The sequence below is a fragment of the Filicampus tigris genome, chromosome 3, assembly GCF_054856515.1.
Source record: "Filicampus tigris isolate MCC_2025a chromosome 3, RoL_Ftig_1.0, whole genome shotgun sequence".
In the NCBI taxonomy this organism is placed as follows: domain Eukaryota; kingdom Metazoa; phylum Chordata; class Actinopteri; order Syngnathiformes; family Syngnathidae; genus Filicampus; species Filicampus tigris.
In genome coordinates, this window is record NC_141219.1 from 5,927,881 (window position 1) to 5,941,203 (window position 13,323).

The 13,323-nt window shown below is 42.9% G+C and overlaps 1 protein-coding gene across 4 annotated transcripts in view; it reads left to right on the top strand.

The window, feature by feature from the left end:
* The window catches only part of cdh8 (cadherin 8), a 166,201-nt gene that overhangs the window by 48,584 nt on the left and 104,294 nt on the right, over window positions 1-13,323 (top strand). The window lies entirely within an intron of this gene.

The following is a 13,323-nucleotide window of genomic DNA, read 5'->3' on the forward strand; positions in this document are numbered from 1 at the left end:
AAATTTAAAGCCACACCCCCTTTCATCTCCAATACTGCAACCGTGTCTGATTTGAGCTCATTTTTGTGTCTGTGTATGATTGATGGATGTGTGAGTCTGAGTTAAGGAGACTATTAGTATTACGGCCAGTGATTGATAGTCATTATGAAAGACAAATTAGCGTAGCCATGGCCAAGGATGTAATCTACTCTGGATTATAGACGCAGGTTTCCCAGAAGCTTGACTCCCTTTTTATTGCCTTTTGAACGCAGGAGGGGAAAATCCCATCGATGTTTGTCAAAATGCTATTTCTTTGTTTTGTTGCGTTTTTTTTATTTTTTTTATTTTTTACCTTTTGCTTTCTCACATCCACAATGTCTCTTTTTGGCGCCCAGCTGTGTAATCTCTATATCCCACCTTTAGACGTTCATTCCCACCTCTTGTGTGATTTAAAGGGAAATAACCTCTTCCTCTGCCTTCTCTTTCCCTGAGGCTGCGTGGCCTATCGCCCACGCCGCCCGGGGCCATTCTATCAGCAAAGTGTCATAAAACACCGGACCACCAGGCTACAATTGAGCTGTTGGGACCAGATTAGTGTGAATGCAGTGGACAAGGTCTTCTGGCAAACGTAGCAGCTCCTGTCACACCTAGCCGCCTTGTGATCACAAACATACTATTGCTTGCAGTTACTTGGCAAAACATCTTCAAATAAACTGGAATAATTAGCCACATGCGGTTTCACCTGGTCAAAACTATTCAATTAGAACAATGGAAAAGGATGTCTAGAATACGGAACATTCAGCGCCTGTAGCTAGTTTCACTGAGCAAAATGAAGTTTGGTAGACAATTTTGACCAGACCCAAATATTTGCTTGACGCTTGAGAATTCAGCCCCCAAATCCAATTTCCACAAAGCAGCGTGAAATTTAGGAGACATGCCCATCATGAGAAGAGCGCAGAAAAAAAAAACAAACAAAAAAAAAAATTCAAAAACATACCGTAGGCAATCTGCCATTTTGATACGACGGACTATTTTAGGGTAGTTATTTGGTCTGATGTCCCTCTTGAAATTGTTTCATTTTGTCTTTGTTGTTCGGATAAAATGCCATTTGCCACACTCCAAAAAAAAGCTTTTTTTTTCAGGTGTGTCTTTCTGGTAAAAAGTAAAAAAAAAAAAAAAAATAGTGTGCCACTCCACACTGTACACAAACAAAAGCAGCCTCATTTAGGCGAAGCGAAGCGCCGGGCGAGCGTGTTAGGTGAGCTGCTTTAATTCCTATAAATTAGTCAGAGCAAAGTTCAAGGCAGAGTGCCAGATGATTTAGCCGGCTAAGTGAGCCACCCCCGCACAGCCCGGCAGCGTGGATGGTGGGCGGTAAGTCGGGGAGGATGAGGAGTTGTCAAACGACAAATACGGCAAAGGGAGCTAATCGCGAGGATGCGCACCGACGAGGCTGCGCAGGGCCGCGCCTTATGAATTAGCAATGGCGCGGGGAAGACACGCGCCTCGCCCAACCCCTCCGTGACAACCTGGATTTAATCACGGCGGGCCGCGGATGTGAGTAATACAGGCAAGCTTATTATTTTGCTTGGGGACTGCGGAGCCGTGTGAATGGCTGCGCTTTCCTTTGAAATCATTATTGCAGCTGACGGACACACAAGAGGGCTGGCGGCCGTGTCAGGGCCCTGCGATACGCCACCGCAGAAACACGATGTTCTCTCCCCCGGTGGGAAACAAAAACCCCGGCTCGTGATATAATTCACTGACTTGGCTAGAGCGGTGGAAAGTAACTAAGTACTTACAGTACTGGTGGTGGTACAAAATTAGGGATAGTTCGATTATCGGCCGGGCCGATTATTGGCGCCGATATTAGGTATTTTTTTGATGGCCGATGATAAATCTGAGTTAACTTCAAGGAACTATTTATTTCAAATTTCAGTTCACTTAATAAGAGATTGTAATGACCCTGGGAACACTGCACCTTTTGGTTTTGTTTGAAATCAAAACAAAGATAAGTGAAATTTTAACATTTCTGCTTTTAAATTTTGGAGAACTTTATTTACCGTAGCAAATTATAGGGAGCTATTGTTTAAGTTTACATTTAACTATTTCAGACATGCTGATTATGCTAGGAGACCCTGAACTTTGTTCGAATTTTCCAACAAAGGTGTGTATTGTCAAAAATTTCTAATAATCAACGATACGCAAATCTGGAAAATTGTTAAATAAACATTTGCTTAATGAGGTTCCAACAAAGAATCCCCCCTTTTTTTTTGTTTTTTTTTAGATTTTGACAATATTTCCCTTTTTTCCGAAACTGAATATCGGCTCCAAATATCGGTTATCGGTCTCCGCGACAACTAATAATCGATATCGGTACTGGCCCTGAAAATAGAAAAACATATCGGTCTATCTCGATGCATAATGCTGCCTCACAAGCAGATGGCTCACGTTCGATTCTTCGAAAGGGCCGAAAGAATTCGTTCGAAAGAATTCGTTCGAAAGAATTCGTTCGAAAGAATGGCTGCCGCGGGAAATGAAATGTCAGGGCGATAACATTCAAGTATGGCGGGGTGGGTAATAATGACAGTGGAGGGTCATCTGCGTGCACACAATGACTCCGCTGACAATCTTGCTAAGCTTTGCAAAGATGTAGCAACCGTAAAAAGAAGCTTCATGTACACTTAATGTTCCACACAGCTATGTGAAGCACTGTTCTCTCGAAAATTGGCACAGTTGATCCCAAAAATTAATCAGTTCCTGGCACAAGTTTGGTGAAAATCGGTTGAGCAGTTTTTCGCATAATCCCGCTATAGCTAAAAAACAAACAAGGCGACTAAAACCCCCGCTTCCTTGGCAGAGGTAATCACGGCTGTGGCTTTGTTTGCCTGATATGTTCTCAAAAGCTTCCAAAGATGCATTTAGCAGGACTTAAACCCTCTTCAAGTGCTCGCTGAAAATGAACAACTGGCTTTAATTATATTTCAAATGCGATGTGACTGAGAGCATTAAAAATCAGCGTCATGCATTATTCTGCTTGCTTGAGAATCTGGAATGTGTTTTCTCAAATGCTGGCCAAGTAGCAAAATTAGCTGCAGCGACAGTTAAATTAAACTTAAGTACTCGTGTTATTTGAAGTCCCTGTAATGTGGAAAATAAAATGTTCTCTAAGTTTGACACAACACAGAGAAGAGTATTGTTAACAAGCCTGGCAAATATTTGAATTTATAAAAAAAAAACCAAAAAAACGTTTATAAAATGGTTGTGTCAAACTAGACCGAATTATTAGCTCTGAACCAAACTTTTAGACTGGGCATGAGTTATTGAGACATTTTTTTTTTTTTTTTTTTTTGCATCTACATATGATCGACTTGCATACAGAATTTCATGTTGCTAAGTGAAACCGTCTCCGGAGGCTGAGTAAGGAGAAAAAAAAAAAAAAGCCGAACAGATGAAGCAATTTCAACAGGCTCTAATGCTTCGAATGTGATCATTTAAATGAAGATGATCATGATCTGAAACGTGCTAATTGTCTACAATTCTGCCTTTTCTTATGGCGCTCCGCGTCAAGTCGCGCCGGTCTCTTCCACGGACCGCTCCGCCCCATAATTGATGCTGATGTTTGTTTAGCTGGGAGCACATGTGGGAGGAAATGTGCGGGAGGGCGCCGGTGGTCGTTGTGAGGGAGTGCGCCATCCGCAACGGCAAGCAAAGTGCAGCGGCATGTGTGACATTTCATTGAAGATCAGCACGCTGGCCTGCGATTAAAGATGATGATCATCATCACTGCTGAGGGTCGCTCACCTCAATCACTGATGCTCACTTCGACCTTCTTTTCTTTTTTTTTTTTTTTTTTTCTCTCTCCACACCGCTTCTTCATCAGGCTTCTGCTCACTCTCTGCTGTCTTAGCGTGCCGCTGACCTTTTCGCGCGGATGAATTATTTCACTTTAATGACGCGAAGAGAAGGCCAGTCGGAATAATGTCGAGAGAGAGAGACACCGCCCACACCTGCGCTCGGGTGGGCTCTAAATGCAATCGGTGTGTTTGCACACACAGCGCTTGACACATGTATGAGACTACCTGCCATTAATAGACAAACTAGCATCTATTAGTGCTTTAATGGGATTCTTTCAACCGTGAAAACGATTTTTTTTTTTTTTCCTGTTCAAGAATACAAGTAAATATCTATAATCTGACATCTATGTAAATCAAGAAATAATATGCTTTAGTATTTTTGATGATAGTTTATAGAGGAAGTCAACCCCCAAATTTTGTTTACAAGAATATGTTCTATGCAGGACCGTTAGTCGAAACAGGGCTTTCTGTTTAATATTGCGTTTGTGGAATAGTTGAAGCGGAAGTCAACCCATACTTATTTTTTTCAAGAATTTGTTCTATGCAGGCCCACTAGTTGAAACACGGCATTCTGATGAATTTTGTGTTTGTGCAATATAAGTTAATCAGCAAAATGCACTCGTTTTTAGCCATCTCTGGGGGCGGCCATTTTGTCTTCTGTCGACTGAAAATGACATCACAACTGCTCACAACGACCAATCACGGCTGACCTGTTTTCTGAATGTGAGCCGTGATTGGTCGTCGCGAGCAGTTGTGATGTCATTTTCAGTCGACAGAAGACAAAATGGCCGCCCCCAGAGATGGCTAAAAAACGAGCGGATTAACACTTACTCCACAAACGCAATATTTATCAGAATGCCCCGTTTCAACTAGTGGGCCCGCATGGAAGATATTCTTGAAAAAAATATGTTCGGGTTGACTTTTGCTTTAAGCAATAAAATCCATCCGTTTTTATACATCTAAGGATTGCCACTTGTTGTCCACTGAAAATGACATCACAGTTGCTCAGGGCTCAGGTAACAACCAGTCATGGCTCAGTGTCAGAAAACAGGTGCGCCATGATTGGTCGTTACCTGAGCCCTGAGCAAATGTGATGCTATTTTCAGTCGGCAGAAAGTGACAAAATGGCCGCCCCCTGAGGTGGCTAAAAACAGGTCGATTTTGCTGCTTGACTCATATTCCACAAACGCAATGTTAATCAGAATGCCGTGTTTTGACAAGTGGAGGCGCATAGAATATTGCACAAAGATCTTTTTGGGCTTAACTTCCACTTTAAGGCCGGTAGTGCAAAAGCGCATTTTTACCACTCGCGCCGAGAACGCTGTTGCGTCTTTCTACCTTTAAAGCCGGGAGAGTGGATACATCTTTTTCGTTTTTTTAATCCAATTCGAACTAATACCTTGGACTTTCTTGTCCGCTTTTTAGCTTTTTCCGTAGTAGCGCTCTCCTCTCCCCCGCCCTGAACGCAGCCCGACATCCGACGCCTCCGCCATTTCTGCTCTTCTGATGTGCGCTTGTTTACAACTGAAAGTATGCGCGTGTTGACGCATTCACGCCATCGACACTCGCCGTCGACGGTACGTTGTGCGGGCCCACGTATTTGCGCCATCGGTGACGTCGACTATGGCGACTAGTCGGGACAGCTCTACATCCGCTGATATCGCATTGCTCCGCCCCCTTTACGACACTCACACATCCAGGCGGGCTTGCGCGTCCGCGCCAAACGTTCCTCGGACAAGGCTGCTGCCTGCTGTTGTGTGTGCGAGTACGCCATGATGATTGAAGCCTCCTCCTGTGTGAAAGTGACACTTTCTCTTCTCCTGCAGTGTTTGATTAAATCTGTGTGTGTGTGTGTGTGTGTGTGTGTGTGTTGAATCAAGAAAGGGGAAAAAAAAAAAAAAAAAATGCATGAAAAATTCAAGCGCTTATAATACAAAATCCAGATGAATCATGAATGCTTAATGGGGGACGGTGGACGAGCAAGCGAGCCAGCGTGCGTGCGTGTTGAAATTGTTCTGCAAGTATCCTGGCGCCGGGCTCTCGCATTGTCTGCCAGGGCCGCATTCACAACACGGGCCGGGGCGTGTTGTGCTAACCAACCCCCCCCACCCCACCCCGCCTCCCCTCACTCCCTCCACCTCCTCGCTGGTAACGAGGTGCTGAGGGACAGCGAGTGCTTGACGCCAGCAACATGTGAGAAGCTTTTAACTGTTATTTAAATGGCGCTAATTGCCTTCATCTTTGCCACAAACGCTTGTTGTTGTTGTTGTTGTTGTTGCGCAGCTGCCGTTTGCGTGCCGAGCATCTCCCTGCGCTGAAATATTCACAAATCTTGACTGATGATGGTACCCCTCCTCTTTTTTTTTTTTTTTTTTTTGCTCTCTCTCTCGCTTATTGGCTTTTAATGAAATATTGAGCTCCAAGAAAAACTTCCCGCTCTTATGAATAATAGAAATAGCAATTTAAGTAACATCATGGGAGAGGACTGAGTGGTCTGCTGTGATAAGGGAGGAGGGGTCTCCGTGTGGACGATGACATCACAAAAGCCCATTAAGGGACTTTTACGGGGATGGAATGTTAAAGAAGAAGAGAGAAAAACCAAAAATAGCAAAGGACAACCTTTTTTTTTTCCGGAGGGGACGGACCAAACAAAAACAGCATCAGAAAACGACAACAATAACAACTGGTGCGTGCTTTTTTGTGGGAAGAGAGAGAGAAGCAGCAATAGAAAGGAACAACTGCATCTGCTAATGTGTCAGAGGGGGACAGTCGGAGACAACAAAGCGCAATAGCAAAAGTCAACATGAGCAGCTGACACTTGGGTTTGAGAGGGGAAAGAAAAAACGAGAGAGAACACATGCAAAAGCAGAACAAAACCTGCTAATGTCTTTTTGGAGGGGGACAGATGGAGTGTCAAAATAGTGAAGAGAAAGAGCAGGGGCGGAGCTCCGTGGCGGAAAGTTTTGATATCTGTGATTTTTCCTGCCGTTTTCACATGAATGCAGTCTTCTTAGAGCCCTTGATAGCGTCCCGCAAATGACTCATTTGCATATTAAAAGAATAAATACACCTGAATTGAGCTGAATGCAATCGTTCATCATACCATCCGCAGTCAGGATTTCGTGAAATAAAATGCGCACAGTAAAAAAAAAAAAAAGCAATGTTTAGAACTGAAGAGTTAAGCTATTTTGTGTCATTGTCCATTTCAGATATGAATTCAATAAATAGGCCATTGATCACAGTATGCATAATGGCGTCGGCCATCTGTGACAGTTGATCCCTCTGATTGGCTGTTTGCTCGCGAGTCAGTCCGTGAGATGGAAGTAGACGATGAGATGAGTGCACCAAAGTAAAATGATGAAAATGATATTATCTAGAAAATGAAGCTCAGAAAAAAAACTGTTCCTGCTTGATTATGAGTGCCGTGGGCAGTGCTCTGGATATGTGTGAATTTTATTTCCCCGACTGTGGATGGTATGATTAAAAAGTCACCCTGGCCGCCCCACTGAGACCTTTCTAGCCCCGCCTCTGAATTTGAGCAACAGAAAACAAAGTTAAAGGGAGCAAACATCAGCAAAGACCAAATGCAACCACTCCTGCAAAAACAAGTGTTCAGATTCTTTGTGGTTTCTGAGACGATGCACAATAGCAAAAAAAAAAAAAAAAAAAAAGCCCAAGAAAACAATAGCAATTTGTGCGTAAAACAGCGAGAACACACAGCACTGACAAAAGGAAGCGTTTATGTGGACTTCAAAACGTGCCTACGCGCCAACCAACTTGGCTGGTCAAAGGCATCTTGAGGACACAGCATGCATGCCTGGATGGTGTAAATCCATCCCAGCATGCAATGCATCAGTCAGCGCCTCATTCCAATTAGCCGACTCAGCTTGTTTGCGGCTCCATTCAGGAGGCTCGTGTGCGAGCGTGAGGCGAGATCAAACAGCCTCCGCGTAAGGCCGACGGCGTTCACCCAAAGGAGCATCGCCTAAAGATCCGCAGGTGGCCGGAGTTGGTCGAATCGGTCAAAAGTCTGGCTTAGGGTTTCAAGCAAGGGTTCACGTTTTGAAACATGGTTAGGGTTTTTTTCAAAACGAGGCTAGACTTTCAAAGTAGGGTTTCAAAATATAATTTAAAACGCAGAAATGGTTTCAAGTTAGGATTTGAAAGGCAGGATTAAGGTTTGGAATTACGGTTGCAAGACAGCTTTCTTCTTTTGTAACAAAGTCTAGGGTTTCAAAATAGGGTGCAAAGCTTGAATTATGATTTCAAGATGGTGGTAGGGTTGCAAAATTGTGTTTTAACCTTGGATTGTGGTTTCAAGACAGGGTTTTGAAGAGTTTCAAGTCTGGGTTTGGATTTTTAAAATTAGACTTTCATGCCTGGAATAAGGTGTCAAACAAGGGTTAGGGTTTCAAACCAGGTTTATTGTTTTGAAACCAGAGCCAGACTGAAGGACCGTGATGCTCTAAAGAGCCCAAGCGAGATGAATCCACGCTTTTATCTCCAGTAGACTTGATTATTGTAACAGTCTCCCTCTAAAAGAGCGTCAAAAAGCTGCGGCTCGGGTTCTGAACGTCGTTCACGTTTGTGTTTGTAAATGCTTGTAGGTGTTGTGTCTTTTTGCCCGGCTGAAGCACATTGAGTTGCCTTGTCTATGAGATGTGCCATATAAATAAAGTTGCCCCGCCTTGAAGTTTGGAGTTTCAAAATAGCGTTTTAAGCTTATGGTTGCAAAATGGGTTTCAAAGTAAGGTGTCAAAGGCACTTTCGGGGCAGTGTTCGGGTTTCAAAGTAGACTTTCAAATCTGGAGTCAGGTTTCAAACTTGGGTTCGGGTTTCAAATTGGGGTTTTGAGATTACAAGTTCAAAGCCTAGGTTAGGATCTAAAATCAGGGTTAGGCTTTCGAATCGAGATTTCGAGGCAGGGTTCGGAGTTTGGAATAAAAACAGCGATTGCAAGAGTAAAGGCAATATTTCAGGGCCTCCTTGAATCACTTTTTAAATAGAGAGCTTTTTCTTGCCATCCTTCACAGTGACACTGTTGCTTCGGTAAAGCACATCAAGGGCTGATATGAAATGAACACTTTTGTCCGGGCACACAATACGAGTGCTGACGGGCGGCCGCAACAAAAGAGATCATGTCCTCTTTTCTTATCTGGACACTCGGTGACTAGAAACCAAGATGGATTCGGCGGCTGTCTAAGGATGCACCCCGGCCCCGCCTCCCACTTCACCATGAAGGAGCCATTAAAATATTGCTGCCTCAACACAGCAAGGCCGGTGGTCTTCATCAGCTAAAAGCACAGCAGCCCCCTTTGTGACGGCGGACATTTGGCAGCGCGCTCATCCTCCCTCGAGACCCAAGACACACTTTGAAGATTCTCGCAGGCGTGACCCTCCTCACTTTGTGAAGATGCTCAAAAAGGGTTGCCTCAGGTCAGTCACCAGCTGTTTGTGGACAAATACCGGCGCGCCCTAGAAAGTACCGCATTTTCCGGACTATAAGCTGCACCTTCATATAAGCCGCACCCACTCTATTTTTAAAAAAATAATGAAAAAAAAACCATATATAAGCCCCCCTTTATATAAGCTGCACCTATCCATGTTGAAAAATTAGATATTTACTGCATTTGCAGAACGATTTTGAACTGTAAATGTACATGAACAGATTCTTTCCCAACAGTGCCTTTTATACTTTGCTGATTGAAACGGAACAGAAAGAGAAAATAAACAGTACTTATCTTCATTTCACTGCCCGTTGCTCCTCCGTTTTGTCAGCGAATGCCCACCTTTTATTGTTCTACTACCATACTACATACCACCGAATGCAATACGCTAGTGCAATAGCGCTCTCGCCTGTTGAACTGCTCCACCTTCAGTCACATCCTGTTCATGGCAATTGTGCTGTATTGTCCTGTAATTCCAGTTAGAGCGCCCCTAGTGGTGAAAAAAAAAATCCACATAATAGCTGCACCGGACTATAATGCTTCAAAACCTAGGAAAAAAGTAGTGGCTTATAGTACGGAAAATACCGTAGCTTCCAGCACCAGTTTGACCGAATGATGCTAAATTAGAAGGACGTGTATCATAACAGGACACAAGAAAAAAGTCCTAATTACCCATGTCAAAAATTCAACAGAAAGTTGGCCAGAAAGTTGGTTTGAAGCAGCCGCTTTGGGTGAATTCCTGGGCTTTTCCCAAATCCTACCTCGACGGCAGTTTTTTTTTCCATTTCTGGACCTGAATCTCCCTTCTGTGATGCTAATTTGTCTCCAGAATATCCCTAAAAAAATATGGAATTGTGCGGACATAGTCTTCTTACGTACAGTATTTATTAAAAATGCACAAATCCACTGCACACACTACATTTCATTGTGGCCTTTTTTCGACGCAAATGCTAGTTAAGAATGTTTCATTTGTTTTTCATTCCTCTATGTTAACATTTTGAGATGAAATTGTCAGGGGTAACTCAACTGCATCAGTGGACACATACAATTCCCTTTTGTTGTCATGCTGCCTTCACCCGAAATGACTTTCCCCTGGCGTATGATTGGCTAAAAATTGATGAACGGTCCAGTGTTACCATAAGCGGCCTTTTATTGTGTTGTTGCATAGACTGAAACGTTTTTTTTTTTTAAAAACATGCTATCAACGGGGGGAAAAAATTATATGTTTATGTCCGGACAAAGACTGTGTGTCACACTACAACCTGTTCTCATACAGCACAGCCTCCTCACGCTCCAAATGTAGCCACAGCCAGACAGGAAACAAAGCTTATCATCAAATAATGTGCTCGGACTCGGTTAGTGTCCAGAGATGCTCCGGCGGTACGTTTAGGATCCATATGCAGCTAGCAGACTAGCTAGAAGAGAGACCGTGCCAGTTACTGAACGTAATTGCTCCTAATGACCATTAGGAGTTTGGTTTTCATCTCTGGGGGCCATGCAAAAAGGCCTTTGGTCTTATCAGTTGATTAGTCGCAAATAGGCAGCACAGAGTCCTTGCTCGAGAAACTAAACGAGCGTGGCCAAATTGCCGCTGGTGTTCCTCGATCACAGAGACGCTAATGGAGCGGCGGACGAGCTAGACCCGCTGATTCCTGAGCTGGGACTAAAGAAAAAATGGATGAATGGAACTCAAATAGAATGCTACTAAGGTTAGAAAAAAATATATATCGATGCTGTCCTGTAAAAAAAAAAAAAAAAAAAATAGGGATTTAAAAAAACCCAAATAAAACAAAACAAATCACATTAATGCGATGCCCGAATGCAGAAACACCATTCACATAAAAATAAGAAAAAATGTTTAAAAAATGGATGCGTTTTCCACAGGACAGTGACGATATACAAGTTGGAAAAAAATATTAGCTCCTGATAATCATCTATTGACGCACAAGTCACTGAAAATGTCTTGTAAGAAGTCGCGTGAAAAAGTCTGAAGGACTCATGCTCTGAATTGAACAGGAAGTCAGTTTTCAACACCAACTAGGAAGTATGGCCTCAAGATTGGCTGAAAGATTTAGCATGAAAAATGTGTGAGGGCCTGTTATTTTTCCTCTGATAAATGTATCCCTTTTAGGGGGTTGCAACATGTCAGCAAATTTTGTAAACATCTGTATCGGGGGTGTTTTTTCTTTGTTTTTAGGCGCTCCGGACATTACCAGCCAAAACTCACTTATTCATAGGGTCCCCTGGAAAGTTTGACAAATTGTGCCCCTAACAAGTTTCACATATTGACATCAAATTGGGTGGACATGTCTATCAACACACAAAAAAAATCTTAAGGACCCATGCCTGAAATTACACGTTGATTATGAGCGCTCATATAGGCAAATTCCTAGGCTCGAAATGCTACTTTGGAATTGACAATATTGCAACTTTTTGACGTTAATTTGCATACCCCGTCTCATGTGGGCAGAGCATCGTTTCAAAGTTTGATCATTTTGAGGATGTGCCATGTGAAGGGGGGGGTGGGGATGCCTGTTCGTTGTTGCCCACAGCTTTAATTGTTGTTATTTTTCCCCTTCACAGATTCATTTGCATTATGCAAATGAAGCAGTGATATGGATCTTCTTCCCTCCGATGAACATTGTGCACTGCAATTTACCGACCGAGTAATTACTTATTGACAGAGTCATATTAGAGTGGAAATTGTATTACGGGAAAAAAAAAAAAAAAAAAGAGAAGAGGCGGTGGCATCTCATTGAAATGTAGCTGCAAATAACAACCAGGATACAATTAGAAGTCATCAGCGAAATGGACGTGAGTGAGCATCTTTCGCTTGTGCCACCTTTGCTTGCTTTCTCTCGCCGCCTTTTCAATTAATTCAGAAAAAAAATTAGTCAAAAGATACGAATTACAAGCGCACACTCGGCTGCACAGCAACATGAGGGCAAATGAGGTCGAGGTATTCTGCCAGTTATCCATATTGGGTTGCAATATTTATTCTGTCATTGGAATGTAACCAATACCCCTCCCCCGCCCCAATTTTTATTTAAATTGTGCCCTCAAAGCCTTTTTCACTTTGAAACATTTGTGTCAATCATGAGCAAACCCACAAAAAAGTCTCAAGAACACATGCCTGGAAAGACACATGAGGTCGGCCATTTGACCTCAAAACAGACGTTTTGCCCGTTGCCAAGGCTCCTAAAATGCAAACTTGTTCTTGAGATTTTCTCGGACTTCTCCCAGATTTGAACCACGACTACTCGACGGATGAGTTAATTTTACAGTTGTGAATTTTAGGGTCATTTAACTGAGTCTCCCTTTCTGCTCCTAGAAATTTTGTCCAATTGCTTCCAAAATGGAATCACGTTGCGAAACATCAGTTTTGATCATTAGTTGTGGGAGGAGCGTGGCGGAGAAGCTGGCAGCAAAAAAAAAATCTTATTTTGTTTTTTTTCGTTTGCATTACTTGGCGATAGTGTTTGTTTGAGGTCCACCCCTGTTCGGTCTGGCTCAGTGTGGAGATCCCCTGCGCTGAATTATAAATCAAAGGCTACATTCAACCCAGCAGTAAATAAATGCGCTTCTTTAAAACACACACTTAAAGTGAGCACCTCACGATCTGCATCAAAGCGAGCGCGGCCGGGCAGCACTTCAATTCCGTGACCTACAACAACCTTGAGTCCAAAAAAAAAAAAAAAAAAAAACTACACAAGGATACGCCTCACTTTTAGATTTAATTATGCCAAGGGGGTATCGTTTTTTCTTCCTGTCTCCTTTTGGCAGCTGGCAACCGGCTTATTATGCGCATTACTGCCCCCTGCTGTGGAGTGGAAAGAGCCAATTTCATTTAGCAATGTGAAATTTAATACTGAAGTCTGTCACGAGTAGACCGATAAAAAAGACGATAGGACCCATATCTGGAAACGCACAGGAGGTGTTATTTTGGTTTGAAGCAGACCTTTAAAAGGTGATTTTGGTCATTTTCAGTCATCCTTCAAAAGGCAAAGAGATATTTAGTGCAATTGCTACCAAATTGAAAC